The sequence below is a fragment of the Momordica charantia genome, unplaced genomic scaffold, assembly GCF_013281855.1.
Source record: "Momordica charantia cultivar OHB3-1 unplaced genomic scaffold, Mcharantia_2.0 BLBB01000155.1, whole genome shotgun sequence".
NCBI lineage: Eukaryota > Viridiplantae > Streptophyta > Magnoliopsida > Cucurbitales > Cucurbitaceae > Momordica > Momordica charantia.
In genome coordinates, this window is record NW_028275311.1 from 1 (window position 1) to 24376 (window position 24376).

A 24376-nucleotide genomic window follows, 5' to 3' on the forward strand; every position below is an offset into this window, starting at 1 on the left:
GGAAGTCCTCGTGTTGCACCCCTTTTTGTTTTTATTTTTCATCTCTTTCCCTCCCGATCCCCACTCTTCTGGACTTAGCTTGATTGCCTTTTTTTCTCCCGACGCGTTTTCTTTCTTCTTTTGTAATTTTAATTTCAATTTTCCTCGCGGTCGCATGCCTACGTTGCCCGGCCCGTCTCGGGGCCTCCCGCACAGCCGGTGCCCGCTGGTTTGTGCCGCCCCGCATGGGTCATATACAATTTCTCTGCATTCCATGTCGGGTGCGATCATACCAGCACTAATGCACCGGATCCCGGATCCATCAGAACTCCGCAGTTAAGCGTGCTTGGGCGAGAGTAGTACTAAGTTGGGTGACCACTTTGGAAGTCCTCGTGTTGCACCCCTTTTTGTTTTTTATTTTCATCTCTTTCCCTCCCGATCCCCACTCTTCTGGACTTAGCTTGATTGCCTTTTTTCTCCCGACGCGTTTTCTTTCTTCTTTTGTAATTTTAATTTCAATTTTCTCGCGGTCGCATGCCTACGTTGCCCGGCCCGTCTCGGGGCCTCCCGCACAGCCGGTGCCCGCTGGGTTGTGCCGCCCCGCATGGGTCATATACAATTTCTCTGCATTCCATGTCGGGTGCGATCATACCAGCACTAATGCACCGGATCCCATCAGAACTCCGCAGTTAAGCGTGCTTGGGCGAGAGTAGTACTAAGTTGGGTGACCACTTTGGAAGTCCTCGTTTGCACCCCTTTTTGTTTTTATTTTCATCTCTTTCCCTCCCGATCCCCACTCTTCTGGACTTAGCTTGATTGCCTTTTTTCTCCCGACGCGTTTTCTTTCTTCTTTTGTAATTTTAATTTCAATTTTTCTCGCGTCGCATGCCTACGTTGCCCGGCCCGTCTCGGGGCCTCCCGCACAGCCGGTGCCCGCGTGTTGTGCCGCCCCGCATGGGTCATATACAATTTCTCTCTGCATTCCATGTCGGGTGCGATCATACCAGCACTAATGCACCGGATCCCATCAGAACTCCGCAGTTAAGCGTGCTTGGCGAGAGTAGTACTAAGTTGGGTGACCACTTGGGAACCCTCGTGTTGCAACCCCTTTTGTTTTTATTTTCATCTCTTTCCCTCCCTCCCCACTCTTCTGGACTTAGCTTGATTGCCTTTTTTCTCCCGACGCGTTTTCTTTCTTCTTTTGTAATTTTAATTTCAATTTTCTCGCGGTCGCATGCCTACGTTGCCCGGCCCGTCTCGGGGCCTCCCGCACAGCCGGTGCCCGCTGGGTTGTGCCGCCCCGCATGGTCATATACAATTTCTCTGCATTCCATGTCGGGTGCGATCATACCAGCACTAATGCACCGGATCCCATCAGAACTCCGCAGTTAAGCGTGCTTGGGCGAGAGTAGTACTAAGTTGGGTGACCACTTGGAAGTCCTCGTGTTGCACCCCCCTTTTTGTTTTTATTTTCATCTCTTCTCCCCTCCCGATCCCCACTCTTCTGGACTTAGCTTGATTGCCTTTTTTCTCCCGACGCGTTTTCTTTCTTCTTTTGTAATTTTAATTTCAATTTTCTCGCGGTCGCATGCCTACGTTGCCCGGCCCGTCTCGGGGCCTCCCGCACAGCGGTGCCCGCTGGGTTTGTGCCGCCCCGCATGGGTCATATACAATTTCTCTGCATTCCATGTCGGGTGCGATCATACCAGCACTAATGCACCGGATCCCATCAGAACTCCGCAGTTAAGCGTGCTTGGGCGAGAGTAGTACTAAGTTGGGTGACCACTTGGGAAGTCCTCGTGTTGCACCCCTTTTTGTTTTTATTTTCATCTCTTTCCCTCCCGATCCCCACTCTTCTGGACTTAGCTTGATTGCCTTTTTTCTCCCGACGCGTTTTCTTTCTTCTTTTGTAATTTTAATTTCAATTTTCTCGCGTCGCATGCCTACGTTGCCCGGCCCGTCTCGGGGCCTCCCGCACAGCCGGTGCCCGCTGGGTTGTGCCGCCCCGCATGGGTCATATACAATTTCTCTGCATTCCATGTCGGGTGCGATCATACCAGCACTAATGCACCGGATCCCATCAGAACTCCGCAGTTAAGCGTGCTTGGGCGAGAGTAGTACTAAGTTGGGTGACCACTTGGGGAAGTCCTCGTGTTGCACCCCCTTTTGTTTTTATTTTCATCTCTTTCCCTCCCGATCCCCACTCTTCTGGACTTAGCTTGATTGCCTTTTTTCTCCCGACGCGTTTTCTTTCTTTCTTCTTTTGTAATTTTAATTTCAATTTTCCTCGCGTCGCATGCCTACGTTGCCCGGCCCGTCTCGGGGCCTCCACACCGGTGCCCGCTGGGTTTGTGCCGCCCCGCATGGGTCATATACAATTTCTCTGCATTCCATGTCGGGTGCGATCATACCAGCACTAATGCACCGGATCCCATCAGAACTCCGCAGTTAAGCGTGCTTGGGCGAGAGTAGTACTAAGTTGGGTGACCACTTGGAAGTCCTCGTGTTGCACCCCTTTTTGTTTTTATTTTCATCTCTTTCCCTCCCGATCCCCACTCTTCTGGACTTAGCTTGATTGCCTTTTTTCTCCCGACGCGTTTTCTTTTCTTTTTGTAATTTTAATTTCAATTTTCTCGCGGTCGCATGCCTGCCTACGTTGCCCGGCCCGTCTCGGGGCCTCCCGCACAGCCGGTGCCCGCTGGGTTGTGCCGCCCCGCATGGGTCATATACAATTTCTCTGCATTCCATGTCGGGTGCGATCATACCAGCACTAATGCACCGGATCCCATCAGAACTCCGCAGTTAAGCGTGCTTGGGCGAGAGTAGTACTAAGTTGGGTGACCACTTGGGAAGTCCTCGTGTTGCACCCCTTTTTGTTTTTATTTTCATCTCTTTCCCTCCCGATCCCCACTCTTCTGGACTTAGCTTGATTGCCTTTTTTCTCCCGACGCGTTTTCTTTCTTCTTTTGTAATTTTAATTTCAATTTTCTCGCGGTCGCATGCCTACGTTGCCCGGCCCGTCTCGGGGCCTCCCGCACAGCCGGTGCCCGCTGGGTTGTGCCGCCCCGCATGGGTCATATACAATTTCTCTGCATTCCATGTCGGTGCGATCATACCAGCACTAATGCACCGGATCCCATCAGAACTCCGCAGTTAAGCGTGCTTGGGCGAGAGTAGTACTAAGTTGGGTGACCACTTGGGAAGTCCTCGTGTTGCACCCCTTTTTGTTTTTATTTTCATCTCTTTCCCTCCCGATCCCCACTCTTCTGGACTTAGCTTGATTGCCTTTTTTTCTCCCGACGCGTTTCTTTCTTCTTTTGTAATTTTAATTTCAATTTTCTCGCGGTCGCATGCCTACGTTGCCCGGCCCGTCTCGGGGCCTCCCGCACAGCCGGTGCCCGCTGGGTTGTGCCGCCCCGCATGGGTCATATACAATTTCTCTGCATTCCATGTCGGGTGCGATCATACCAGCACTAATGCACCGGATCCCATCAGAACTCCGCAGTTAAGCGTGCTTGGGCGAGAGTAGTACTAAGTTGGGTGACCACTTGGGAAGTCCTCGTGTTGCACCCCTTTTTGTTTTTATTTTCATCTCTTTCCCTCCCGATCCCCACTCTTCTGGACTTAGCTTGATTGCCTTTTTTCTCCCGACGCGTTTTCTTTCTTCTTTTGTAATTTTAATTTCAATTTTCTCGCGGTCGCATGCCTACGTTGCCCGGCCCGTCTCGGGGCCTCCCGCACAGCCGGTGCCCGCTGGGTTGTGCCGCCCCGCATGGGTCATATACAATTTCTCTGCATTCCATGTCGGGTGCGATCATACCAGCACTAATGCACCGGATCCCATCAGAACTCCGCAGTTAAGCGTGCTTGGGCGAGAGTAGTACTAAGTTGGGTGACCACTTGGGAAGTCCTCGTGTTGCACCCCTTTTTGTTTTTATTTTCATCTCTTTCCCTCCCGATCCCCACTCTTCTGGACTTAGCTTGATTGCCTTTTTTCTCCCGACGCGTTTTCTTTCTTCTTTTGTAATTTTAATTTCAATTTTCTCGCGGTCGCATGCCTACGTTGCCCGTCTCGGGGCCTCCCGCACAGCCGGTGCCCGCTGGGTTGTGCCGCCCCGCATGGGTCATATACAATTTCTCTCTGCATTCCATGTCGGGTGCGATCATACCAGCACTAATGCACCGGATCCCATCAGAACTCCGCAGTTAAGCGTGCTTGGGCGAGAGTAGTACTAAGTTGGGTGACCACTTGGGAAGTCCTCGTGTTGCACCCCTTTTTGTTTTTTTATTTTCATCTCTTTCCCTCCCGATCCCCACTCTTCTGGACTTAGCTTGATTGCCTTTTTTTCTCCCGACGCGTTTTCTTTTCTTCTTTTGTAATTTAATTTCAATTTTCTCCTCGCGGTCGCATGCCTACGTTGCCCGGCCCGTCTCGGGGCCTCCCGCACAGCCGGTGCCCGCTGGGTTGTGCCGCCCCGCATGGGTCATATACAATTTCTCTGCATTCCATGTCGGGTGCGATCATACCAGCACTAATGCACCGGATCCCATCAGAACTCCGCAGTTAAGCGTGCTTGGGCGAGAGTAGTACTAAGTTGGGTGACCACTTGGGAAGTCCTCGTGTTGCACCCCTTTTTTGTTTTTATTTCATCTCTTTCCCTCCCGATCCCCACTCTTCTGGACTTAGCTTGATTGCCTTTTTTTCTCCCGACGCGTTTTCTTTCTTCTTTTGTAATTTTAATTTCAATTTTCAATTTTCTCGCGGTCGCATGCCTACGTTGCCCGGCCCGTCTCGGGGCCTCCCGCACAGCCGGTGCCCGCTGGGTTGTGCCGCCCCGCATGGGTCATATACAATTTCTCTGCATTCCATGTCGGGTGCGATCATACCAGCACTAATGCACCGGATCCCATCAGAACTCCGCAGTTAAGCGTGCTTGGGCGAGAGTAGTACTAAGTTGGGTGACCACTTGGGAAGTCCTCGTGTTGCACCCCTTTTTGTTTTTATTTTCATCTCTTTCCCTCCCGATCCCCACTCTTCTGGACTTAGCTTGATTGCCTTTTTTCCTCCCGACGCGTTTTCTTTCTTCTTTTGTAATTTTAATTTCAATTTTCTCGCGGTCGCATGCCTACGTTGCCCGGCCCGTCTCGGGCCTCCCGCACAGCCGGTGCCGCTGGGTTGTGCCGCCCCGCATGGGTCATATACAATTTCTCTGCATTCCATGTCGGGTGCGATCATACCAGCACTAATGCACCGGATCCCATCAGAACTCCGCTGGGCTCCTCGGTGGTTGCAACCCTCGTTTGCACCCCCTTTTTGTTTTTATTTTCATCTCTTTCCCTCCCGATCCCCACTCTTCTGGACTTAGCTTGATTGCCTTTTTCTCCTCTCCCGACGCGTTTTCTTTCTTCTTTTGTAATTTTAATTTCAATTTTCTCGCGGTCGCATGCCTACGTTGCCCGGCCCGTCTCGGGGCCTCCCGCACAGCCGGTGCCCGCTGGGTTGTGCCGCCCCGCATGGGTCATATACAATTTCTCTGCATTCCATGTCGGGTGCGATCATACCAGCACTAATGCACCGGATCCCATCAGAACTCCGCAGTTAAGCGTGCTTGGGCGAGAGTAGTACTAAGTTGGGTGACCACTTGGGAAGTCCTCGTGTTGCACCCCTTTTTGTTTTTATTTTCATCTCTTTCCCTCCCGATCCCCACTCTTCTGGACTTAGCTTGATTGCCTTTTTTCTCCCGACGCGTTTTCTTTCTTCTTTTGTAATTTTAATTTCAATTTTCTCGCGGTCGCATGCCTACGTTGCCCGGCCCGTCTCGGGGCCTCCCGCACAGCCGGTGCCCGCTGGGTTGTGCCGCCCCGCATGGGTCATATACAATTTCTCTGCATTCCATGTCGGGTGCGATCATACCAGCACTAATGCACCGGATCCCATCAGAACTCCGCAGTTAAGCGTGCTTGGGCGAGAGTAGTACTAAGTTGGGTGACCACTTGGGAAGTCCTCGTGTTGCACCCCTTTTTGTTTTTATTTTCATCTCTTTCCCTCCCGATCCCCACTCTTCTGGACTTAGCTTGATTGCCTTTTTTCTCCCGACGCGTTTTCTTTCTTCTTTTGTAATTTTAATTTCAATTTTCTCGCGGTCGCATGCCTACGTTGCCCGGCCCGTCTCGGGGCCTCCCGCACAGCCGGTGCCCGCTGGGTTGTGCCGCCCCGCATGGGTCATATACAATTTCTCTGCATTCCATGTCGGGTGCGATCATACCAGCACTAATGCACCGGATCCCATCAGAACTCCGCAGTTAAGCGTGCTTGGGCGAGAGTAGTACTAAGTTGGGTGACCACTTGGGAAGTCCTCGTGTTGCACCCCTTTTTGTTTTTATTTTCATCTCTTTCCCTCCCGATCCCCACTCTTCTGGACTTAGCTTGATTGCCTTTTTTCTCCCGACGCGTTTTCTTTCTTCTTTTGTAATTTTAATTTCAATTTTCTCGCGGTCGCATGCCTACGTTGCCCGGCCCGTCTCGGGGCCTCCCGCACAGCCGGTGCCCGCTGGGTTGTGCCGCCCCGCATGGGTCATATACAATTTCTCTGCATTCCATGTCGGGTGCGATCATACCAGCACTAATGCACCGGATCCCATCAGAACTCCGCAGTTAAGCGTGCTTGGGCGAGAGTAGTACTAAGTTGGGTGACCACTTGGGAAGTCCTCGTGTTGCACCCCTTTTTGTTTTTATTTTCATCTCTTTCCCTCCCGATCCCCACTCTTCTGGACTTAGCTTGATTGCCTTTTTCTCCCCCGACGCGTTTCTTTCTTCTTTTTCTTTTGTAATTTTAATTTCAATTTTCTCGCGGTCGCATGCCTACGTTGCCCGGCCCGTCTCGGGGCCTCCCGCACAGCCGGTGCCCGCTGGGTTGTGCCGCCCCGCATGGGTCATATACAATTTCTCTGCATTCCATGTCGGGTGCGATCATACCAGCACTAATGCACCGGATCCCATCAGAACTCCGCAGTTAAGCGTGCTTGGGCGAGAGTAGTACTAAGTTGGGTGACCACTTGGGAAGTCCTCGTGTTGCACCCCTTTTTGTTTTTATTTTCATCTCTTTCCCTCCCGATCCCCACTCTTCTGGACTTAGCTTGATTGCCTTTTTTCTCCCGACGCGTTTTCTTTCTTCTTTTGTAATTTTAATTTCAATTTTCTCGCGGTCGCATGCCTACGTTGCCCGGCCCGTCTCGGGGCCTCCCGCACAGCCGGTGCCCGCTGGGTTGTGCCGCCCCGCATGGGTCATATACAATTTCTCTGCATTCCATGTCGGGTGCGATCATACCAGCACTAATGCACCGGATCCCATCAGAACTCCGCAGTTAAGCGTGCTTGGGCGAGAGTAGTACTAAGTTGGGTGACCACTTGGGAAGTCCTCGTGTTGCACCCCTTTTTGTTTTTATTTTCATCTCTTTCCCTCCCGATCCCCACTCTTCTGGACTTAGCTTGATTGCCTTTTTTCTCCCGACGCGTTTTCTTTCTTCTTTTGTAATTTTAATTTCAATTTTCTCGCGGTCGCATGCCTACGTTGCCCGGCCCGTCTCGGGGCCTCCCGCACAGCCGGTGCCCGCTGGGTTGTGCCGCCCCGCATGGGTCATATACAATTTCTCTGCATTCCATGTCGGGTGCGATCATACCAGCACTAATGCACCGGATCCCATCAGAACTCCGCAGTTAAGCGTGCTTGGGCGAGAGTAGTACTAAGTTGGGTGACCACTTGGGAAGTCCTCGTGTTGCACCCCTTTTTGTTTTTATTTTCATCTCTTTCCCTCCCGATCCCCACTCTTCTGGACTTAGCTTGATTGCCTTTTTTCTCCCGACGCGTTTTCTTTCTTCTTTTGTAATTTTAATTTCAATTTTCTCGCGGTCGCATGCCTACGTTGCCCGGCCCGTCTCGGGGCCTCCCGCACAGCCGGTGCCCGCTGGGTTGTGCCGCCCCGCATGGGTCATATACAATTTCTCTGCATTCCATGTCGGGTGCGATCATACCAGCACTAATGCACCGGATCCCATCAGAACTCCGCAGTTAAGCGTGCTTGGGCGAGAGTAGTACTAAGTTGGGTGACCACTTGGGAAGTCCTCGTGTTGCACCCCTTTTTGTTTTTATTTTCATCTCTTTCCCTCCCGATCCCCACTCTTCTGGACTTAGCTTGATTGCCTTTTTTCTCCCGACGCGTTTTCTTTCTTCTTTTGTAATTTTAATTTCAATTTTCTCGCGGTCGCATGCCTACGTTGCCCGGCCCGTCTCGGGGCCTCCCGCACAGCCGGTGCCCGCTGGGTTGTGCCGCCCCGCATGGGTCATATACAATTTCTCTGCATTCCATGTCGGGTGCGATCATACCATAATGCGGATCCCATCACCCGCACTAATGTGCGGATCCCAGTAGAATCCACTTGGGAAGTCCTCGTGTTGCACCCCTTTTTGTTTTTATTTTCATCTCTTTCCCTCCCGATCCCCACTCTTCTGGACTTAGCTTGATTGCCTTTTTTCTCCCGACGCGTTTTCTTTCTTCTTTTGTAATTTTAATTTCAATTTTCTCGCGGTCGCATGCCTACGTTGCCCGGCCCGTCTCGGGGCCTCCCGCACAGCCGGTGCCCGCTGGGTTGTGCCGCCCCGCATGGGTCATATACAATTTCTCTGCATTCCATGTCGGGTGCGATCATACCAGCACTAATGCACCGGATCCCATCAGAACTCCGCAGTTAAGCGTGCTTGGGCGAGAGTAGTACTAAGTTGGGTGACCACTTGGGAAGTCCTCGTGTTGCACCCCTTTTTGTTTTTATTTTCATCTCTTTCCCTCCCGATCCCCACTCTTCTGGACTTAGCTTGATTGCCTTTTTTCTCCCGACGCGTTTTCTTTCTTCTTTTGTAATTTTAATTTCAATTTTCTCGCGGTCGCATGCCTACGTTGCCCGGCCCGTCTCGGGGCCTCCCGCACAGCCGGTGCCCGCTGGGTTGTGCCGCCCCGCATGGGTCATATACAATTTCTCTGCATTCCATGTCGGGTGCGATCATACCAGCACTAATGCACCGGATCCCATCAGAACTCCGCAGTTAAGCGTGCTTGGGCGAGAGTAGTACTAAGTTGGGTGACCACTTGGGAAGTCCTCGTGTTGCACCCCTTTTTGTTTTTATTTTCATCTCTTTCCCTCCCGATCCCCACTCTTCTGGACTTAGCTTGATTGCCTTTTTTCTCCCGACGCGTTTTCTTTCTTCTTTTGTAATTTTAATTTCAATTTTCTCGCGGTCGCATGCCTACGTTGCCCGGCCCGTCTCGGGGCCTCCCGCACAGCCGGTGCCCGCTGGGTTGTGCCGCCCCGCATGGGTCATATACAATTTCTCTGCATTCCATGTCGGGTGCGATCATACCAGCACTAATGCACCGGATCCCATCAGAACTCCGCTGGGAAGTCCTCGTGTTGCACCCCTTTTTGTTTTTATTTTCATCTCTTTCCCTCCCGATCCCCACTCTTCTGGACTTAGCTTGATTGCCTTTTTTCTCCCGACGCGTTTTCTTTCTTCTTTTGTAATTTTAATTTCAATTTTCTCGCGGTCGCATGCCTACGTTGCCCGGCCCGTCTCGGGGCCTCCCGCACAGCCGGTGCCCGCTGGGTTGTGCCGCCCCGCATGGGTCATATACAATTTCTCTGCATTCCATGTCGGGTGCGATCATACCAGCACTAATGCACCGGATCCCATCAGAACTCCGCAGTTAAGCGTGCTTGGGCGAGAGTAGTACTAAGTTGGGTGACCACTTGGGAAGTCCTCGTGTTGCACCCCTTTTTGTTTTTATTTTCATCTCTTTCCCTCCCGATCCCCACTCTTCTGGACTTAGCTTGATTGCCTTTTTTCTCCCGACGCGTTTTCTTTCTTCTTTTGTAATTTTAATTTCAATTTTCTCGCGGTCGCATGCCTACGTTGCCCGGCCCGTCTCGGGGCCTCCCGCACAGCCGGTGCCCGCTGGGTTGTGCCGCCCCGCATGGGTCATATACAATTTCTCTGCATTCCATGTCGGGTGCGATCATACCAGCACTAATGCACCGGATCCCATCAGAACTCCGCAGTTAAGCGTGCTTGGGCGAGAGTAGTACTAAGTTGGGTGACCACTTGGGAAGTCCTCGTGTTGCACCCCTTTTTGTTTTTATTTTCATCTCTTTCCCTCCCGATCCCCACTCTTCTGGACTTAGCTTGATTGCCTTTTTTCTCCCGACGCGTTTTCTTTCTTCTTTTGTAATTTTAATTTCAATTTTCTCGCGGTCGCATGCCTACGTTGCCCGGCCCGTCTCGGGGCCTCCCGCACAGCCGGTGCCCGCTGGGTTGTGCCGCCCCGCATGGGTCATATACAATTTCTCTGCATTCCATGTCGGGTGCGATCATACCAGCACTAATGCACCGGATCCCATCAGAACTCCGCAGTTAAGCGTGCTTGGGCGAGAGTAGTACTAAGTTGGGTGACCACTTGGGAAGTCCTCGTGTTGCACCCCTTTTTGTTTTTATTTTCATCTCTTTCCCTCCCGATCCCCACTCTTCTGGACTTAGCTTGATTGCCTTTTTTCTCCCGACGCGTTTTCTTTCTTCTTTTGTAATTTTAATTTCAATTTTCTCGCGGTCGCATGCCTACGTTGCCCGGCCCGTCTCGGGGCCTCCCGCACAGCCGGTGCCCGCTGGGTTGTGCCGCCCCGCATGGGTCATATACAATTTCTCTGCATTCCATGTCGGGTGCGATCATACCAGCACTAATGCACCGGATCCCATCAGAACTCCGCAGTTAAGCGTGCTTGGGCGAGAGTAGTACTAAGTTGGGTGACCACTTGGGAAGTCCTCGTGTTGCACCCCTTTTTGTTTTTATTTTCATCTCTTTCCCTCCCGATCCCCACTCTTCTGGACTTAGCTTGATTGCCTTTTTTCTCCCGACGCGTTTTCTTTCTTCTTTTGTAATTTTAATTTCAATTTTCTCGCGGTCGCATGCCTACGTTGCCCGGCCCGTCTCGGGGCCTCCCGCACAGCCGGTGCCCGCTGGGTTGTGCCGCCCCGCATGGGTCATATACAATTTCTCTGCATTCCATGTCGGGTGCGATCATACCAGCACTAATGCACCGGATCCCATCAGAACTCCGCAGTTAAGCGTGCTTGGGCGAGAGTAGTACTAAGTTGGGTGACCACTTGGGAAGTCCTCGTGTTGCACCCCTTTTTGTTTTTATTTTCATCTCTTTCCCTCCCGATCCCCACTCTTCTGGACTTAGCTTGATTGCCTTTTTTCTCCCGACGCGTTTTCTTTCTTCTTTTGTAATTTTAATTTCAATTTTCTCGCGGTCGCATGCCTACGTTGCCCGGCCCGTCTCGGGGCCTCCCGCACAGCCGGTGCCCGCTGGGTTGTGCCGCCCCGCATGGGTCATATACAATTTCTCTGCATTCCATGTCGGGTGCGATCATACCAGCACTAATGCACCGGATCCCATCAGAACTCCGCAGTTAAGCGTGCTTGGGCGAGAGTAGTACTAAGTTGGGTGACCACTTGGGAAGTCCTCGTGTTGCACCCCTTTTTGTTTTTATTTTCATCTCTTTCCCTCCCGATCCCCACTCTTCTGGACTTAGCTTGATTGCCTTTTTTCTCCCGACGCGTTTTCTTTCTTCTTTTGTAATTTTAATTTCAATTTTCTCGCGGTCGCATGCCTACGTTGCCCGGCCCGTCTCGGGGCCTCCCGCACAGCCGGTGCCCGCTGGGTTGTGCCGCCCCGCATGGGTCATATACAATTTCTCTGCATTCCATGTCGGGTGCGATCATACCAGCACTAATGCACCGGATCCCATCAGAACTCCGCAGTTAAGCGTGCTTGGGCGAGAGTAGTACTAAGTTGGGTGACCACTTGGGAAGTCCTCGTGTTGCACCCCTTTTTGTTTTTATTTTCATCTCTTTCCCTCCCGATCCCCACTCTTCTGGACTTAGCTTGATTGCCTTTTTTCTCCCGACGCGTTTTCTTTCTTCTTTTGTAATTTTAATTTCAATTTTCTCGCGGTCGCATGCCTACGTTGCCCGGCCCGTCTCGGGGCCTCCCGCACAGCCGGTGCCCGCTGGGTTGTGCCGCCCCGCATGGGTCATATACAATTTCTCTGCATTCCATGTCGGGTGCGATCATACCAGCACTAATGCACCGGATCCCATCAGAACTCCGCAGTTAAGCGTGCTTGGGCGAGAGTAGTACTAAGTTGGGTGACCACTTGGGAAGTCCTCGTGTTGCACCCCTTTTTGTTTTTATTTTCATCTCTTTCCCTCCCGATCCCCACTCTTCTGGACTTAGCTTGATTGCCTTTTTTCTCCCGACGCGTTTTCTTTCTTCTTTTGTAATTTTAATTTCAATTTTCTCGCGGTCGCATGCCTACGTTGCCCGGCCCGTCTCGGGGCCTCCCGCACAGCCGGTGCCCGCTGGGTTGTGCCGCCCCGCATGGGTCATATACAATTTCTCTGCATTCCATGTCGGGTGCGATCATACCAGCACTAATGCACCGGATCCCATCAGAACTCCGCAGTTAAGCGTGCTTGGGCGAGAGTAGTACTAAGTTGGGTGACCACTTGGGAAGTCCTCGTGTTGCACCCCTTTTTGTTTTTATTTTCATCTCTTTCCCTCCCGATCCCCACTCTTCTGGACTTAGCTTGATTGCCTTTTTTCTCCCGACGCGTTTTCTTTCTTCTTTTGTAATTTTAATTTCAATTTTCTCGCGGTCGCATGCCTACGTTGCCCGGCCCGTCTCGGGGCCTCCCGCACAGCCGGTGCCCGCTGGGTTGTGCCGCCCCGCATGGGTCATATACAATTTCTCTGCATTCCATGTCGGGTGCGATCATACCAGCACTAATGCACCGGATCCCATCAGAACTCCGCAGTTAAGCGTGCTTGGGCGAGAGTAGTACTAAGTTGGGTGACCACTTGGGAAGTCCTCGTGTTGCACCCCTTTTTGTTTTTATTTTCATCTCTTTCCCTCCCGATCCCCACTCTTCTGGACTTAGCTTGATTGCCTTTTTTCTCCCGACGCGTTTTCTTTCTTCTTTTGTAATTTTAATTTCAATTTTCTCGCGGTCGCATGCCTACGTTGCCCGGCCCGTCTCGGGGCCTCCCGCACAGCCGGTGCCCGCTGGGTTGTGCCGCCCCGCATGGGTCATATACAATTTCTCTGCATTCCATGTCGGGTGCGATCATACCAGCACTAATGCACCGGATCCCATCAGAACTCCGCAGTTAAGCGTGCTTGGGCGAGAGTAGTACTAAGTTGGGTGACCACTTGGGAAGTCCTCGTGTTGCACCCCTTTTTGTTTTTATTTTCATCTCTTTCCCTCCCGATCCCCACTCTTCTGGACTTAGCTTGATTGCCTTTTTTCTCCCGACGCGTTTTCTTTCTTCTTTTGTAATTTTAATTTCAATTTTCTCGCGGTCGCATGCCTACGTTGCCCGGCCCGTCTCGGGGCCTCCCGCACAGCCGGTGCCCGCTGGGTTGTGCCGCCCCGCATGGGTCATATACAATTTCTCTGCATTCCATGTCGGGTGCGATCATACCAGCACTAATGCACCGGATCCCATCAGAACTCCGCAGTTAAGCGTGCTTGGGCGAGAGTAGTACTAAGTTGGGTGACCACTTGGGAAGTCCTCGTGTTGCACCCCTTTTTGTTTTTATTTTCATCTCTTTCCCTCCCGATCCCCACTCTTCTGGACTTAGCTTGATTGCCTTTTTTCTCCCGACGCGTTTTCTTTCTTCTTTTGTAATTTTAATTTCAATTTTCTCGCGGTCGCATGCCTACGTTGCCCGGCCCGTCTCGGGGCCTCCCGCACAGCCGGTGCCCGCTGGGTTGTGCCGCCCCGCATGGGTCATATACAATTTCTCTGCATTCCATGTCGGGTGCGATCATACCAGCACTAATGCACCGGATCCCATCAGAACTCCGCAGTTAAGCGTGCTTGGGCGAGAGTAGTACTAAGTTGGGTGACCACTTGGGAAGTCCTCGTGTTGCACCCCTTTTTGTTTTTATTTTCATCTCTTTCCCTCCCGATCCCCACTCTTCTGGACTTAGCTTGATTGCCTTTTTTCTCCCGACGCGTTTTCTTTCTTCTTTTGTAATTTTAATTTCAATTTTCTCGCGGTCGCATGCCTACGTTGCCCGGCCCGTCTCGGGGCCTCCCGCACAGCCGGTGCCCGCTGGGTTGTGCCGCCCCGCATGGGTCATATACAATTTCTCTGCATTCCATGTCGGGTGCGATCATACCAGCACTAATGCACCGGATCCCATCAGAACTCCGCAGTTAAGCGTGCTTGGGCGAGAGTAGTACTAAGTTGGGTGACCACTTGGGAAGTCCTCGTGTTGCACCCCTTTTTGTTTTTATTTTCATCTCTTTCCCTCCCGATCCCCACTCTTCTGGACTTAGCTTGATTGCCTTTTTTCTCCCGACGCGTTTTCTTTCTTCTTTTGTAATTTTAATTTCAATTTTCTCGCGGTCGCATGCCTACGTTGCCCGGCCCGTCTCGGGGCCTCCCGCACAGCCGGTGCCCGCTGGGTTGTGCCGCCCCGCATGGGTCATATACAATTTCTCTGCATTCCATGTCGGGTGCGATCATACCAGCACTAATGCACCGGATCCCATCAGAACTCCGCAGTTAAGCGTGCTTGGGCGAGAGTAGTACTAAGTTGGGTGACCACTTGGGAAGTCCTCGTGTTGCACCCCTTTTTGTTTTTATTTTCATCTCTTTCCCTCCCGATCCCCACTCTTCTGGACTTAGCTTGATTGCCTTTTTTCTCCCGACGCGTTTTCTTTCTTCTTTTGTAATTTTAATTTCAATTTTCTCGCGGTCGCATGCCTACGTTGCCCGGCCCGTCTCGGGGCCTCCCGCACAGCCGGTGCCCGCTGGGTTGTGCCGCCCCGCATGGGTCATATACAATTTCTCTGCATTCCATGTCGGGTGCGATCATACCAGCACTAATGCACCGGATCCCATCAGAACTCCGCAGTTAAGCGTGCTTGGGCGAGAGTAGTACTAAGTTGGGTGACCACTTGGGAAGTCCTCGTGTTGCACCCCTTTTTGTTTTTATTTTCATCTCTTTCCCTCCCGATCCCCACTCTTCTGGACTTAGCTTGATTGCCTTTTTTCTCCCGACGCGTTTTCTTTCTTCTTTTGTAATTTTAATTTCAATTTTCTCGCGGTCGCATGCCTACGTTGCCCGGCCCGTCTCGGGGCCTCCCGCACAGCCGGTGCCCGCTGGGTTGTGCCGCCCCGCATGGGTCATATACAATTTCTCTGCATTCCATGTCGGGTGCGATCATACCAGCACTAATGCACCGGATCCCATCAGAACTCCGCAGTTAAGCGTGCTTGGGCGAGAGTAGTACTAAGTTGGGTGACCACTTGGGAAGTCCTCGTGTTGCACCCCTTTTTGTTTTTATTTTCATCTCTTTCCCTCCCGATCCCCACTCTTCTGGACTTAGCTTGATTGCCTTTTTTCTCCCGACGCGTTTTCTTTCTTCTTTTGTAATTTTAATTTCAATTTTCTCGCGGTCGCATGCCTACGTTGCCCGGCCCGTCTCGGGGCCTCCCGCACAGCCGGTGCCCGCTGGGTTGTGCCGCCCCGCATGGGTCATATACAATTTCTCTGCATTCCATGTCGGGTGCGATCATACCAGCACTAATGCACCGGATCCCATCAGAACTCCGCAGTTAAGCGTGCTTGGGCGAGAGTAGTACTAAGTTGGGTGACCACTTGGGAAGTCCTCGTGTTGCACCCCTTTTTGTTTTTATTTTCATCTCTTTCCCTCCCGATCCCCACTCTTCTGGACTTAGCTTGATTGCCTTTTTTCTCCCGACGCGTTTTCTTTCTTCTTTTGTAATTTTAATTTCAATTTTCTCGCGGTCGCATGCCTACGTTGCCCGGCCCGTCTCGGGGCCTCCCGCACAGCCGGTGCCCGCTGGGTTGTGCCGCCCCGCATGGGTCATATACAATTTCTCTGCATTCCATGTCGGGTGCGATCATACCAGCACTAATGCACCGGATCCCATCAGAACTCCGCAGTTAAGCGTGCTTGGGCGAGAGTAGTACTAAGTTGGGTGACCACTTGGGAAGTCCTCGTGTTGCACCCCTTTTTGTTTTTATTTTCATCTCTTTCCCTCCCGATCCCCACTCTTCTGGACTTAGCTTGATTGCCTTTTTTCTCCCGACGCGTTTTCTTTCTTCTTTTGTAATTTTAATTTCAATTTTCTCGCGGTCGCATGCCTACGTTGCCCGGCCCGTCTCGGGGCCTCCCGCACAGCCGGTGCCCGCTGGGTTGTGCCGCCCCGCATGGGTCATATACAATTTCTCTGCATTCCATGTCGGGTGCGATCATACCAGCACTAATGCACCGGATCCCATCAGAACTCCGCAGTTAAGCGTGCTTGGGCGAGAGTAGTACTAAGTTGGGTGACCACTTGGGAAGTCCTCGTGTTGCACCCCTTTTTGTTTTTATTTTCATCTCTTTCCCTCCCGATCCCCACTCTTCTGGACTTAGCTTGATTGCCTTTTTTCTCCCGACGCGTTTTCTTTCTTCTTTTGTAATTTTAATTTCAATTTTCTCGCGGTCGCATGCCTACGTTGCCCGGCCCGTCTCGGGGCCTCCCGCACAGCCGGTGCCCGCTGGGTTGTGCCGCCCCGCATGGGTCATATACAATTTCTCTGCATTCCATGTCGGGTGCGATCATACCAGCACTAATGCACCGGATCCCATCAGAACTCCGCAGTTAAGCGTGCTTGGGCGAGAGTAGTACTAAGTTGGGTGACCACTTGGGAAGTCCTCGTGTTGCACCCCTTTTTGTTTTTATTTTCATCTCTTTCCCTCCCGATCCCCACTCTTCTGGACTTAGCTTGATTGCCTTTTTTCTCCCGACGCGTTTTCTTTCTTCTTTTGTAATTTTAATTTCAATTTTCTCGCGGTCGCATGCCTACGTTGCCCGGCCCGTCTCGGGGCCTCCCGCACAGCCGGTGCCCGCTGGGTTGTGCCGCCCCGCATGGGTCATATACAATTTCTCTGCATTCCATGTCGGGTGCGATCATACCAGCACTAATGCACCGGATCCCATCAGAACTCCGCAGTTAAGCGTGCTTGGGCGAGAGTAGTACTAAGTTGGGTGACCACTTGGGAAGTCCTCGTGTTGCACCCCTTTTTGTTTTTATTTTCATCTCTTTCCCTCCCGATCCCCACTCTTCTGGACTTAGCTTGATTGCCTTTTTTCTCCCGACGCGTTTTCTTTCTTCTTTTGTAATTTTAATTTCAATTTTCTCGCGGTCGCATGCCTACGTTGCCCGGCCCGTCTCGGGGCCTCCCGCACAGCCGGTGCCCGCTGGGTTGTGCCGCCCCGCATGGGTCATATACAATTTCTCTGCATTCCATGTCGGGTGCGATCATACCAGCACTAATGCACCGGATCCCATCAGAACTCCGCAGTTAAGCGTGCTTGGGCGAGAGTAGTACTAAGTTGGGTGACCACTTGGGAAGTCCTCGTGTTGCACCCCTTTTTGTTTTTATTTTCATCTCTTTCCCTCCCGATCCCCACTCTTCTGGACTTAGCTTGATTGCCTTTTTTCTCCCGACGCGTTTTCTTTCTTCTTTTGTAATTTTAATTTCAATTTTCTCGCGGTCGCATGCCTACGTTGCCCGGCCCGTCTCGGGGCCTCCCGCACAGCCGGTGCCCGCTGGGTTGTGCCGCCCCGCATGGGTCATATACAATTTCTCTGCATTCCATGTCGGGTGCGATCATACCAGCACTAATGCACCGGATCCCATCAGAACTCCGCAGTTAAGCGTGCTTGGGCGAGAGTAGTACTAAGTTGGGTGACCACTTGGGAAGTCCTCGTGTTGCACCCCTTTTTGTTTTTATTTTCATCTCTTTCCCTCCCGATCCCCACTCTTCTGGACTTAGCTTGATTGCCTTTTTTCTCCCGACGCGTTTTCTTTCTTCTTTTGTAATTTTAATTTCAATTTTCTCGCGGTCGCATGCCTACGTTGCCCGGCCCGTCTCGGGGCCTCCCGCACAGCCGGTGCCCGCTGGGTTGTGCCGCCCCGCATGGGTCATATACAATTTCTCTGCATTCCATGTCGGGTGCGATCATACCAGCACTAATGCACCGGATCCCATCAGAACTCCGCAGTTAAGCGTGCTTGGGCGAGAGTAGTACTAAGTTGGGTGACCACTTGGGAAGTCCTCGTGTTGCACCCCTTTTTGTTTTTATTTTCATCTCTTTCCCTCCCGATCCCCACTCTTCTGGACTTAGCTTGATTGCCTTTTTTCTCCCGACGCGTTTTCTTTCTTCTTTTGTAATTTTAATTTCAATTTTCTCGCGGTCGCATGCCTACGTTGCCCGGCCCGTCTCGGGGCCTCCCGCACAGCCGGTGCCCGCTGGGTTGTGCCGCCCCGCATGGGTCATATACAATTTCTCTGCATTCCATGTCGGGTGCGATCATACCAGCACTAATGCACCGGATCCCATCAGAACTCCGCAGTTAAGCGTGCTTGGGCGAGAGTAGTACTAAGTTGGGTGACCACTTGGGAAGTCCTCGTGTTGCACCCCTTTTTGTTTTTATTTTCATCTCTTTCCCTCCCGATCCCCACTCTTCTGGACTTAGCTTGATTGCCTTTTTTCTCCCGACGCGTTTTCTTTCTTCTTTTGTAATTTTAATTTCAATTTTCTCGCGGTCGCATGCCTACGTTGCCCGGCCCGTCTCGGGGCCTCCCGCACAGCCGGTGCCCGCTGGGTTGTGCCGCCCCGCATGGGTCATATACAATTTCTCTGCATTCCATGTCGGGTGCGATCATACCAGCACTAATGCACCGGATCCCATCAGAACTCCGCAGTTAAGCGTGCTTGGGCGAGAGTAGTACTAAGTTGGGTGACCACTTGGGAAGTCCTCGTGTTGCACCCCTTTTTGTTTTTATTTTCATCTCTTTCCCTCCCGATCCCCACTCTTCTGGACTTAGCTTGATTGCCTTTTTTCTCCCGACGCGTTTTCTTTCTTCTTTTGTAATTTTAATTTCAATTTTCTCGCGGTCGCATGCCTACGTTGCCCGGCCCGTCTCGGGGCCTCCCGCACAGCCGGTGCCCGCTGGGTTGTGCCGCCCCGCATGGGTCATATACAATTTCTCTGCATTCCATGTCGGGTGCGATCATACCAGCACTAATGCACCGGATCCCATCAGAACTCCGCAGTTAAGCGTGCTTGGGCGAGAGTAGTACTAAGTTGGGTGACCACTTGGGAAGTCCTCGTGTTGCACCCCTTTTTGTTTTTATTTTCATCTCTTTCCCTCCCGATCCCCACTCTTCTGGACTTAGCTTGATTGCCTTTTTTCTCCCGACGCGTTTTCTTTCTTCTTTTGTAATTTTAATTTCAATTTTCTCGCGGTCGCATGCCTACGTTGCCCGGCCCGTCTCGGGGCCTCCCGCACAGCCGGTGCCCGCTGGGTTGTGCCGCCCCGCATGGGTCATATACAATTTCTCTGCATTCCATGTCGGGTGCGATCATACCAGCACTAATGCACCGGATCCCATCAGAACTCCGCAGTTAAGCGTGCTTGGGCGAGAGTAGTACTAAGTTGGGTGACCACTTGGGAAGTCCTCGTGTTGCACCCCTTTTTGTTTTTATTTTCATCTCTTTCCCTCCCGATCCCCACTCTTCTGGACTTAGCTTGATTGCCTTTTTTCTCCCGACGCGTTTTCTTTCTTCTTTTGTAATTTTAATTTCAATTTTCTCGCGGTCGCATGCCTACGTTGCCCGGCCCGTCTCGGGGCCTCCCGCACAGCCGGTGCCCGCTGGGTTGTGCCGCCCCGCATGGGTCATATACAATTTCTCTGCATTCCATGTCGGGTGCGATCATACCAGCACTAATGCACCGGATCCCATCAGAACTCCGCAGTTAAGCGTGCTTGGGCGAGAGTAGTACTAAGTTGGGTGACCACTTGGGAAGTCCTCGTGTTGCACCCCTTTTTGTTTTTATTTTCATCTCTTTCCCTCCCGATCCCCACTCTTCTGGACTTAGCTTGATTGCCTTTTTTCTCCCGACGCGTTTTCTTTCTTCTTTTGTAATTTTAATTTCAATTTTCTCGCGGTCGCATGCCTACGTTGCCCGGCCCGTCTCGGGGCCTCCCGCACAGCCGGTGCCCGCTGGGTTGTGCCGCCCCGCATGGGTCATATACAATTTCTCTGCATTCCATGTCGGGTGCGATCATACCAGCACTAATGCACCGGATCCCATCAGAACTCCGCAGTTAAGCGTGCTTGGGCGAGAGTAGTACTAAGTTGGGTGACCACTTGGGAAGTCCTCGTGTTGCACCCCTTTTTGTTTTTATTTTCATCTCTTTCCCTCCCGATCCCCACTCTTCTGGACTTAGCTTGATTGCCTTTTTTCTCCCGACGCGTTTTCTTTCTTCTTTTGTAATTTTAATTTCAATTTTCTCGCGGTCGCATGCCTACGTTGCCCGGCCCGTCTCGGGGCCTCCCGCACAGCCGGTGCCCGCTGGGTTGTGCCGCCCCGCATGGGTCATATACAATTTCTCTGCATTCCATGTCGGGTGCGATCATACCAGCACTAATGCACCGGATCCCATCAGAACTCCGCAGTTAAGCGTGCTTGGGCGAGAGTAGTACTAAGTTGGGTGACCACTTGGGAAGTCCTCGTGTTGCACCCCTTTTTGTTTTTATTTTCATCTCTTTCCCTCCCGATCCCCACTCTTCTGGACTTAGCTTGATTGCCTTTTTTCTCCCGACGCGTTTTCTTTCTTCTTTTGTAATTTTAATTTCAATTTTCTCGCGGTCGCATGCCTACGTTGCCCGGCCCGTCTCGGGGCCTCCCGCACAGCCGGTGCCCGCTGGGTTGTGCCGCCCCGCATGGGTCATATACAATTTCTCTGCATTCCATGTCGGGTGCGATCATACCAGCACTAATGCACCGGATCCCATCAGAACTCCGCAGTTAAGCGTGCTTGGGCGAGAGTAGTACTAAGTTGGGTGACCACTTGGGAAGTCCTCGTGTTGCACCCCTTTTTGTTTTTATTTTCATCTCTTTCCCTCCCGATCCCCACTCTTCTGGACTTAGCTTGATTGCCTTTTTTCTCCCGACGCGTTTTCTTTCTTCTTTTGTAATTTTAATTTCAATTTTCTCGCGGTCGCATGCCTACGTTGCCCGGCCCGTCTCGGGGCCTCCCGCACAGCCGGTGCCCGCTGGGTTGTGCCGCCCCGCATGGGTCATATACAATTTCTCTGCATTCCATGTCGGGTGCGATCATACCAGCACTAATGCACCGGATCCCATCAGAACTCCGCAGTTAAGCGTGCTTGGGCGAGAGTAGTACTAAGTTGGGTGACCACTTGGGAAGTCCTCGTGTTGCACCCCTTTTTGTTTTTATTTTCATCTCTTTCCCTCCCGATCCCCACTCTTCTGGACTTAGCTTGATTGCCTTTTTTCTCCCGACGCGTTTTCTTTCTTCTTTTGTAATTTTAATTTCAATTTTCTCGCGGTCGCATGCCTACGTTGCCCGGCCCGTCTCGGGGCCTCCCGCACAGCCGGTGCCCGCTGGGTTGTGCCGCCCCGCATGGGTCATATACAATTTCTCTGCATTCCATGTCGGGTGCGATCATACCAGCACTAATGCACCGGATCCCATCAGAACTCCGCAGTTAAGCGTGCTTGGGCGAGAGTAGTACTAAGTTGGGTGACCACTTGGGAAGTCCTCGTGTTGCACCCCTTTTTGTTTTTATTTTCATCTCTTTCCCTCCCGATCCCCACTCTTCTGGACTTAGCTTGATTGCCTTTTTTCTCCCGACGCGTTTTCTTTCTTCTTTTGTAATTTTAATTTCAATTTTCTCGCGGTCGCATGCCTACGTTGCCCGGCCCGTCTCGGGGCCTCCCGCACAGCCGGTGCCCGCTGGGTTGTGCCGCCCCGCATGGGTCATATACAATTTCTCTGCATTCCATGTCGGGTGCGATCATACCAGCACTAATGCACCGGATCCCATCAGAACTCCGCAGTTAAGCGTGCTTGGGCGAGAGTAGTACTAAGTTGGGTGACCACTTGGGAAGTCCTCGTGTTGCACCCCTTTTTGTTTTTATTTTCATCTCTTTCCCTCCCGATCCCCACTCTTCTGGACTTAGCTTGATTGCCTTTTTTCTCCCGACGCGTTTTCTTTCTTCTTTTGTAATTTTAATTTCAATTTTCTCGCGGTCGCATGCCTACGTTGCCCGGCCCGTCTCGGGGCCTCCCGCACAGCCGGTGCCCGCTGGGTTGTGCCGCCCCGCATGGGTCATATACAATTTCTCTGCATTCCATGTCGGGTGCGATCATACCAGCACTAATGCACCGGATCCCATCAGAACTCCGCAGTTAAGCGTGCTTGGGCGAGAGTAGTACTAAGTTGGGTGACCACTTGGGAAGTCCTCGTGTTGCACCCCTTTTTGTTTTTATTTTCATCTCTTTCCCTCCCGATCCCCACTCTTCTGGACTTAGCTTGATTGCCTTTTTTCTCCCGACGCGTTTTCTTTCTTCTTTTGTAATTTTAATTTCAATTTTCTCGCGGTCGCATGCCTACGTTGCCCGGCCCGTCTCGGGGCCTCCCGCACAGCCGGTGCCCGCTGGGTTGTGCCGCCCCGCATGGGTCATATACAATTTCTCTGCATTCCATGTCGGGTGCGATCATACCAGCACTAATGCACCGGATCCCATCAGAACTCCGCAGTTAAGCGTGCTTGGGCGAGAGTAGTACTAAGTTGGGTGACCACTTGGGAAGTCCTCGTGTTGCACCCCTTTTTGTTTTTATTTTCATCTCTTTCCCTCCCGATCCCCACTCTTCTGGACTTAGCTTGATTGCCTTTTTTCTCCCGACGCGTTTTCTTTCTTCTTTTGTAATTTTAATTTCAATTTTCTCGCGGTCGCATGCCTACGTTGCCCGGCCCGTCTCGGGGCCTCCCGCACAGCCGGTGCCCGCTGGGTTGTGCCGCCCCGCATGGGTCATATACAATTTCTCTGCATTCCATGTCGGGTGCGATCATACCAGCACTAATGCACCGGATCCCATCAGAACTCCGCAGTTAAGCGTGCTTGGGCGAGAGTAGTACTAAGTTGGGTGACCACTTGGGAAGTCCTCGTGTTGCACCCCTTTTTGTTTTTATTTTCATCTCTTTCCCTCCCGATCCCCACTCTTCTGGACTTAGCTTGATTGCCTTTTTTCTCCCGACGCGTTTTCTTTCTTCTTTTGTAATTTTAATTTCAATTTTCTCGCGGTCGCATGCCTACGTTGCCCGGCCCGTCTCGGGGCCTCCCGCACAGCCGGTGCCCGCTGGGTTGTGCCGCCCCGCATGGGTCATATACAATTTCTCTGCATTCCATGTCGGGTGCGATCATACCAGCACTAATGCACCGGATCCCATCAGAACTCCGCAGTTAAGCGTGCTTGGGCGAGAGTAGTACTAAGTTGGGTGACCACTTGGGAAGTCCTCGTGTTGCACCCCTTTTTGTTTTTATTTTCATCTCTTTCCCTCCCGATCCCCACTCTTCTGGACTTAGCTTGATTGCCTTTTTTCTCCCGACGCGTTTTCTTTCTTCTTTTGTAATTTTAATTTCAATTTTCTCGCGGTCGCATGCCTACGTTGCCCGGCCCGTCTCGGGGCCTCCCGCACAGCCGGTGCCCGCTGGGTTGTGCCGCCCCGCATGGGTCATATACAATTTCTCTGCATTCCATGTCGGGTGCGATCATACCAGCACTAATGCACCGGATCCCATCAGAACTCCGCAGTTAAGCGTGCTTGGGCGAGAGTAGTACTAAGTTGGGTGACCACTTGGGAAGTCCTCGTGTTGCACCCCTTTTTGTTTTTATTTTCATCTCTTTCCCTCCCGATCCCCACTCTTCTGGACTTAGCTTGATTGCCTTTTTTCTCCCGACGCGTTTTCTTTCTTCTTTTGTAATTTTAATTTCAATTTTCTCGCGGTCGCATGCCTACGTTGCCCGGCCCGTCTCGGGGCCTCCCGCACAGCCGGTGCCCGCTGGGTTGTGCCGCCCCGCATGGGTCATATACAATTTCTCTGCATTCCATGTCGGGTGCGATCATACCAGCACTAATGCACCGGATCCCATCAGAACTCCGCAGTTAAGCGTGCTTGGGCGAGAGTAGTACTAAGTTGGGTGACCACTTGGGAAGTCCTCGTGTTGCACCCCTTTTTGTTTTTATTTTCATCTCTTTCCCTCCCGATCCCCACTCTTCTGGACTTAGCTTGATTGCCTTTTTTCTCCCGACGCGTTTTCTTTCTTCTTTTGTAATTTTAATTTCAATTTTCTCGCGGTCGCATGCCTACGTTG

At 51.9% G+C, this 24376-nt stretch overlaps 64 non-coding genes and 2 pseudogenes across 64 annotated transcripts; all 66 read left to right on the forward strand.

Annotated features, from left to right (window-relative positions):
* Positions 1-258: 258 nt before the first annotated feature.
* On the forward strand, positions 259-383 carry LOC148207278 (5S ribosomal RNA; annotated as a pseudogene).
* A 234-nt stretch (positions 384-617) lies between these two features.
* Positions 618-735, forward strand: LOC148207279 (5S ribosomal RNA; annotated as a pseudogene).
* Positions 736-969: 234 nt separating this feature from the next.
* Positions 970-1086, forward strand: LOC148207280 (5S ribosomal RNA). The gene has a single exon (XR_015788025.1). It is a non-coding gene; the product is annotated as a 5S ribosomal RNA (ribosomal RNA).
* Positions 1087-1316: 230 nt separating this feature from the next.
* Positions 1317-1434, forward strand: LOC148207281 (5S ribosomal RNA). The gene has a single exon (XR_015788020.1). It is a non-coding gene; the product is annotated as a 5S ribosomal RNA (ribosomal RNA).
* Positions 1435-1671: 237 nt separating this feature from the next.
* LOC148207282 (5S ribosomal RNA) lies at positions 1672-1790 on the forward strand. The gene has a single exon (XR_015787872.1). It is a non-coding gene; the product is annotated as a 5S ribosomal RNA (ribosomal RNA).
* A 232-nt stretch (positions 1791-2022) lies between these two features.
* Positions 2023-2142, forward strand: LOC148207283 (5S ribosomal RNA). Its single transcript, XR_015788023.1, has one exon. It is a non-coding gene; the product is annotated as a 5S ribosomal RNA (ribosomal RNA).
* Positions 2143-2376: 234 nt separating this feature from the next.
* Positions 2377-2494, forward strand: LOC148207284 (5S ribosomal RNA). Its single transcript, XR_015788021.1, has one exon. It is a non-coding gene; the product is annotated as a 5S ribosomal RNA (ribosomal RNA).
* Positions 2495-2730: 236 nt separating this feature from the next.
* On the forward strand, positions 2731-2849 carry LOC148207285 (5S ribosomal RNA). The gene has a single exon (XR_015787983.1). It is a non-coding gene; the product is annotated as a 5S ribosomal RNA (ribosomal RNA).
* Positions 2850-3081: 232 nt separating this feature from the next.
* On the forward strand, positions 3082-3200 carry LOC148207286 (5S ribosomal RNA). The gene has a single exon (XR_015788019.1). It is a non-coding gene; the product is annotated as a 5S ribosomal RNA (ribosomal RNA).
* Positions 3201-3433: 233 nt separating this feature from the next.
* On the forward strand, positions 3434-3552 carry LOC148207287 (5S ribosomal RNA). Its single transcript, XR_015788033.1, has one exon. It is a non-coding gene; the product is annotated as a 5S ribosomal RNA (ribosomal RNA).
* A 233-nt stretch (positions 3553-3785) lies between these two features.
* On the forward strand, positions 3786-3904 carry LOC148207288 (5S ribosomal RNA). Its single transcript, XR_015788044.1, has one exon. It is a non-coding gene; the product is annotated as a 5S ribosomal RNA (ribosomal RNA).
* Positions 3905-4134: 230 nt separating this feature from the next.
* LOC148207289 (5S ribosomal RNA) lies at positions 4135-4253 on the forward strand. The gene has a single exon (XR_015788055.1). It is a non-coding gene; the product is annotated as a 5S ribosomal RNA (ribosomal RNA).
* A 239-nt stretch (positions 4254-4492) lies between these two features.
* LOC148207290 (5S ribosomal RNA) lies at positions 4493-4611 on the forward strand. The gene has a single exon (XR_015787878.1). It is a non-coding gene; the product is annotated as a 5S ribosomal RNA (ribosomal RNA).
* A 241-nt stretch (positions 4612-4852) lies between these two features.
* On the forward strand, positions 4853-4971 carry LOC148207291 (5S ribosomal RNA). The gene has a single exon (XR_015787889.1). It is a non-coding gene; the product is annotated as a 5S ribosomal RNA (ribosomal RNA).
* Positions 4972-5527: 556 nt separating this feature from the next.
* LOC148207292 (5S ribosomal RNA) lies at positions 5528-5646 on the forward strand. The gene has a single exon (XR_015787900.1). It is a non-coding gene; the product is annotated as a 5S ribosomal RNA (ribosomal RNA).
* A 233-nt stretch (positions 5647-5879) lies between these two features.
* On the forward strand, positions 5880-5998 carry LOC148207293 (5S ribosomal RNA). The gene has a single exon (XR_015787911.1). It is a non-coding gene; the product is annotated as a 5S ribosomal RNA (ribosomal RNA).
* A 233-nt stretch (positions 5999-6231) lies between these two features.
* On the forward strand, positions 6232-6350 carry LOC148207294 (5S ribosomal RNA). The gene has a single exon (XR_015787922.1). It is a non-coding gene; the product is annotated as a 5S ribosomal RNA (ribosomal RNA).
* A 233-nt stretch (positions 6351-6583) lies between these two features.
* LOC148207295 (5S ribosomal RNA) lies at positions 6584-6702 on the forward strand. Its single transcript, XR_015787933.1, has one exon. It is a non-coding gene; the product is annotated as a 5S ribosomal RNA (ribosomal RNA).
* A 239-nt stretch (positions 6703-6941) lies between these two features.
* On the forward strand, positions 6942-7060 carry LOC148207296 (5S ribosomal RNA). Its single transcript, XR_015787944.1, has one exon. It is a non-coding gene; the product is annotated as a 5S ribosomal RNA (ribosomal RNA).
* Positions 7061-7293: 233 nt separating this feature from the next.
* LOC148207297 (5S ribosomal RNA) lies at positions 7294-7412 on the forward strand. Its single transcript, XR_015787955.1, has one exon. It is a non-coding gene; the product is annotated as a 5S ribosomal RNA (ribosomal RNA).
* A 233-nt stretch (positions 7413-7645) lies between these two features.
* On the forward strand, positions 7646-7764 carry LOC148207298 (5S ribosomal RNA). Its single transcript, XR_015787966.1, has one exon. It is a non-coding gene; the product is annotated as a 5S ribosomal RNA (ribosomal RNA).
* Positions 7765-7997: 233 nt separating this feature from the next.
* LOC148207299 (5S ribosomal RNA) lies at positions 7998-8116 on the forward strand. The gene has a single exon (XR_015787977.1). It is a non-coding gene; the product is annotated as a 5S ribosomal RNA (ribosomal RNA).
* A 558-nt stretch (positions 8117-8674) lies between these two features.
* On the forward strand, positions 8675-8793 carry LOC148207300 (5S ribosomal RNA). Its single transcript, XR_015787989.1, has one exon. It is a non-coding gene; the product is annotated as a 5S ribosomal RNA (ribosomal RNA).
* A 233-nt stretch (positions 8794-9026) lies between these two features.
* LOC148207301 (5S ribosomal RNA) lies at positions 9027-9145 on the forward strand. Its single transcript, XR_015788000.1, has one exon. It is a non-coding gene; the product is annotated as a 5S ribosomal RNA (ribosomal RNA).
* A 539-nt stretch (positions 9146-9684) lies between these two features.
* On the forward strand, positions 9685-9803 carry LOC148207302 (5S ribosomal RNA). The gene has a single exon (XR_015788011.1). It is a non-coding gene; the product is annotated as a 5S ribosomal RNA (ribosomal RNA).
* A 233-nt stretch (positions 9804-10036) lies between these two features.
* Positions 10037-10155, forward strand: LOC148207303 (5S ribosomal RNA). Its single transcript, XR_015788022.1, has one exon. It is a non-coding gene; the product is annotated as a 5S ribosomal RNA (ribosomal RNA).
* Positions 10156-10388: 233 nt separating this feature from the next.
* LOC148207304 (5S ribosomal RNA) lies at positions 10389-10507 on the forward strand. Its single transcript, XR_015788027.1, has one exon. It is a non-coding gene; the product is annotated as a 5S ribosomal RNA (ribosomal RNA).
* Positions 10508-10740: 233 nt separating this feature from the next.
* Positions 10741-10859, forward strand: LOC148207305 (5S ribosomal RNA). Its single transcript, XR_015788028.1, has one exon. It is a non-coding gene; the product is annotated as a 5S ribosomal RNA (ribosomal RNA).
* Positions 10860-11092: 233 nt separating this feature from the next.
* On the forward strand, positions 11093-11211 carry LOC148207306 (5S ribosomal RNA). Its single transcript, XR_015788029.1, has one exon. It is a non-coding gene; the product is annotated as a 5S ribosomal RNA (ribosomal RNA).
* A 233-nt stretch (positions 11212-11444) lies between these two features.
* Positions 11445-11563, forward strand: LOC148207307 (5S ribosomal RNA). Its single transcript, XR_015788030.1, has one exon. It is a non-coding gene; the product is annotated as a 5S ribosomal RNA (ribosomal RNA).
* A 233-nt stretch (positions 11564-11796) lies between these two features.
* On the forward strand, positions 11797-11915 carry LOC148207308 (5S ribosomal RNA). Its single transcript, XR_015788031.1, has one exon. It is a non-coding gene; the product is annotated as a 5S ribosomal RNA (ribosomal RNA).
* Positions 11916-12148: 233 nt separating this feature from the next.
* Positions 12149-12267, forward strand: LOC148207309 (5S ribosomal RNA). The gene has a single exon (XR_015788032.1). It is a non-coding gene; the product is annotated as a 5S ribosomal RNA (ribosomal RNA).
* A 233-nt stretch (positions 12268-12500) lies between these two features.
* Positions 12501-12619, forward strand: LOC148207310 (5S ribosomal RNA). Its single transcript, XR_015788034.1, has one exon. It is a non-coding gene; the product is annotated as a 5S ribosomal RNA (ribosomal RNA).
* A 233-nt stretch (positions 12620-12852) lies between these two features.
* On the forward strand, positions 12853-12971 carry LOC148207311 (5S ribosomal RNA). Its single transcript, XR_015788035.1, has one exon. It is a non-coding gene; the product is annotated as a 5S ribosomal RNA (ribosomal RNA).
* Positions 12972-13204: 233 nt separating this feature from the next.
* LOC148207312 (5S ribosomal RNA) lies at positions 13205-13323 on the forward strand. The gene has a single exon (XR_015788036.1). It is a non-coding gene; the product is annotated as a 5S ribosomal RNA (ribosomal RNA).
* A 233-nt stretch (positions 13324-13556) lies between these two features.
* Positions 13557-13675, forward strand: LOC148207313 (5S ribosomal RNA). The gene has a single exon (XR_015788037.1). It is a non-coding gene; the product is annotated as a 5S ribosomal RNA (ribosomal RNA).
* A 233-nt stretch (positions 13676-13908) lies between these two features.
* Positions 13909-14027, forward strand: LOC148207314 (5S ribosomal RNA). Its single transcript, XR_015788038.1, has one exon. It is a non-coding gene; the product is annotated as a 5S ribosomal RNA (ribosomal RNA).
* Positions 14028-14260: 233 nt separating this feature from the next.
* Positions 14261-14379, forward strand: LOC148207315 (5S ribosomal RNA). The gene has a single exon (XR_015788039.1). It is a non-coding gene; the product is annotated as a 5S ribosomal RNA (ribosomal RNA).
* A 233-nt stretch (positions 14380-14612) lies between these two features.
* Positions 14613-14731, forward strand: LOC148207316 (5S ribosomal RNA). The gene has a single exon (XR_015788040.1). It is a non-coding gene; the product is annotated as a 5S ribosomal RNA (ribosomal RNA).
* A 233-nt stretch (positions 14732-14964) lies between these two features.
* On the forward strand, positions 14965-15083 carry LOC148207317 (5S ribosomal RNA). Its single transcript, XR_015788041.1, has one exon. It is a non-coding gene; the product is annotated as a 5S ribosomal RNA (ribosomal RNA).
* Positions 15084-15316: 233 nt separating this feature from the next.
* LOC148207318 (5S ribosomal RNA) lies at positions 15317-15435 on the forward strand. Its single transcript, XR_015788042.1, has one exon. It is a non-coding gene; the product is annotated as a 5S ribosomal RNA (ribosomal RNA).
* A 233-nt stretch (positions 15436-15668) lies between these two features.
* Positions 15669-15787, forward strand: LOC148207319 (5S ribosomal RNA). Its single transcript, XR_015788043.1, has one exon. It is a non-coding gene; the product is annotated as a 5S ribosomal RNA (ribosomal RNA).
* Positions 15788-16020: 233 nt separating this feature from the next.
* LOC148207320 (5S ribosomal RNA) lies at positions 16021-16139 on the forward strand. The gene has a single exon (XR_015788045.1). It is a non-coding gene; the product is annotated as a 5S ribosomal RNA (ribosomal RNA).
* Positions 16140-16372: 233 nt separating this feature from the next.
* On the forward strand, positions 16373-16491 carry LOC148207321 (5S ribosomal RNA). The gene has a single exon (XR_015788046.1). It is a non-coding gene; the product is annotated as a 5S ribosomal RNA (ribosomal RNA).
* Positions 16492-16724: 233 nt separating this feature from the next.
* Positions 16725-16843, forward strand: LOC148207322 (5S ribosomal RNA). Its single transcript, XR_015788047.1, has one exon. It is a non-coding gene; the product is annotated as a 5S ribosomal RNA (ribosomal RNA).
* A 233-nt stretch (positions 16844-17076) lies between these two features.
* LOC148207323 (5S ribosomal RNA) lies at positions 17077-17195 on the forward strand. Its single transcript, XR_015788048.1, has one exon. It is a non-coding gene; the product is annotated as a 5S ribosomal RNA (ribosomal RNA).
* A 233-nt stretch (positions 17196-17428) lies between these two features.
* LOC148207324 (5S ribosomal RNA) lies at positions 17429-17547 on the forward strand. Its single transcript, XR_015788049.1, has one exon. It is a non-coding gene; the product is annotated as a 5S ribosomal RNA (ribosomal RNA).
* Positions 17548-17780: 233 nt separating this feature from the next.
* LOC148207325 (5S ribosomal RNA) lies at positions 17781-17899 on the forward strand. The gene has a single exon (XR_015788050.1). It is a non-coding gene; the product is annotated as a 5S ribosomal RNA (ribosomal RNA).
* A 233-nt stretch (positions 17900-18132) lies between these two features.
* On the forward strand, positions 18133-18251 carry LOC148207326 (5S ribosomal RNA). The gene has a single exon (XR_015788051.1). It is a non-coding gene; the product is annotated as a 5S ribosomal RNA (ribosomal RNA).
* Positions 18252-18484: 233 nt separating this feature from the next.
* LOC148207327 (5S ribosomal RNA) lies at positions 18485-18603 on the forward strand. The gene has a single exon (XR_015788052.1). It is a non-coding gene; the product is annotated as a 5S ribosomal RNA (ribosomal RNA).
* Positions 18604-18836: 233 nt separating this feature from the next.
* Positions 18837-18955, forward strand: LOC148207328 (5S ribosomal RNA). Its single transcript, XR_015788053.1, has one exon. It is a non-coding gene; the product is annotated as a 5S ribosomal RNA (ribosomal RNA).
* A 233-nt stretch (positions 18956-19188) lies between these two features.
* LOC148207329 (5S ribosomal RNA) lies at positions 19189-19307 on the forward strand. Its single transcript, XR_015788054.1, has one exon. It is a non-coding gene; the product is annotated as a 5S ribosomal RNA (ribosomal RNA).
* A 233-nt stretch (positions 19308-19540) lies between these two features.
* Positions 19541-19659, forward strand: LOC148207330 (5S ribosomal RNA). The gene has a single exon (XR_015788056.1). It is a non-coding gene; the product is annotated as a 5S ribosomal RNA (ribosomal RNA).
* Positions 19660-19892: 233 nt separating this feature from the next.
* LOC148207331 (5S ribosomal RNA) lies at positions 19893-20011 on the forward strand. Its single transcript, XR_015788057.1, has one exon. It is a non-coding gene; the product is annotated as a 5S ribosomal RNA (ribosomal RNA).
* A 233-nt stretch (positions 20012-20244) lies between these two features.
* LOC148207332 (5S ribosomal RNA) lies at positions 20245-20363 on the forward strand. The gene has a single exon (XR_015788058.1). It is a non-coding gene; the product is annotated as a 5S ribosomal RNA (ribosomal RNA).
* A 233-nt stretch (positions 20364-20596) lies between these two features.
* On the forward strand, positions 20597-20715 carry LOC148207333 (5S ribosomal RNA). The gene has a single exon (XR_015788059.1). It is a non-coding gene; the product is annotated as a 5S ribosomal RNA (ribosomal RNA).
* Positions 20716-20948: 233 nt separating this feature from the next.
* Positions 20949-21067, forward strand: LOC148207334 (5S ribosomal RNA). Its single transcript, XR_015788060.1, has one exon. It is a non-coding gene; the product is annotated as a 5S ribosomal RNA (ribosomal RNA).
* A 233-nt stretch (positions 21068-21300) lies between these two features.
* LOC148207335 (5S ribosomal RNA) lies at positions 21301-21419 on the forward strand. Its single transcript, XR_015787873.1, has one exon. It is a non-coding gene; the product is annotated as a 5S ribosomal RNA (ribosomal RNA).
* Positions 21420-21652: 233 nt separating this feature from the next.
* On the forward strand, positions 21653-21771 carry LOC148207336 (5S ribosomal RNA). Its single transcript, XR_015787874.1, has one exon. It is a non-coding gene; the product is annotated as a 5S ribosomal RNA (ribosomal RNA).
* A 233-nt stretch (positions 21772-22004) lies between these two features.
* LOC148207337 (5S ribosomal RNA) lies at positions 22005-22123 on the forward strand. The gene has a single exon (XR_015787875.1). It is a non-coding gene; the product is annotated as a 5S ribosomal RNA (ribosomal RNA).
* A 233-nt stretch (positions 22124-22356) lies between these two features.
* On the forward strand, positions 22357-22475 carry LOC148207338 (5S ribosomal RNA). Its single transcript, XR_015787876.1, has one exon. It is a non-coding gene; the product is annotated as a 5S ribosomal RNA (ribosomal RNA).
* A 233-nt stretch (positions 22476-22708) lies between these two features.
* LOC148207339 (5S ribosomal RNA) lies at positions 22709-22827 on the forward strand. The gene has a single exon (XR_015787877.1). It is a non-coding gene; the product is annotated as a 5S ribosomal RNA (ribosomal RNA).
* A 233-nt stretch (positions 22828-23060) lies between these two features.
* On the forward strand, positions 23061-23179 carry LOC148207340 (5S ribosomal RNA). The gene has a single exon (XR_015787879.1). It is a non-coding gene; the product is annotated as a 5S ribosomal RNA (ribosomal RNA).
* Positions 23180-23412: 233 nt separating this feature from the next.
* On the forward strand, positions 23413-23531 carry LOC148207341 (5S ribosomal RNA). Its single transcript, XR_015787880.1, has one exon. It is a non-coding gene; the product is annotated as a 5S ribosomal RNA (ribosomal RNA).
* Positions 23532-23764: 233 nt separating this feature from the next.
* LOC148207342 (5S ribosomal RNA) lies at positions 23765-23883 on the forward strand. Its single transcript, XR_015787881.1, has one exon. It is a non-coding gene; the product is annotated as a 5S ribosomal RNA (ribosomal RNA).
* Positions 23884-24116: 233 nt separating this feature from the next.
* On the forward strand, positions 24117-24235 carry LOC148207343 (5S ribosomal RNA). The gene has a single exon (XR_015787882.1). It is a non-coding gene; the product is annotated as a 5S ribosomal RNA (ribosomal RNA).
* The last annotated feature ends 141 nt before the right edge of the window (positions 24236-24376 follow it).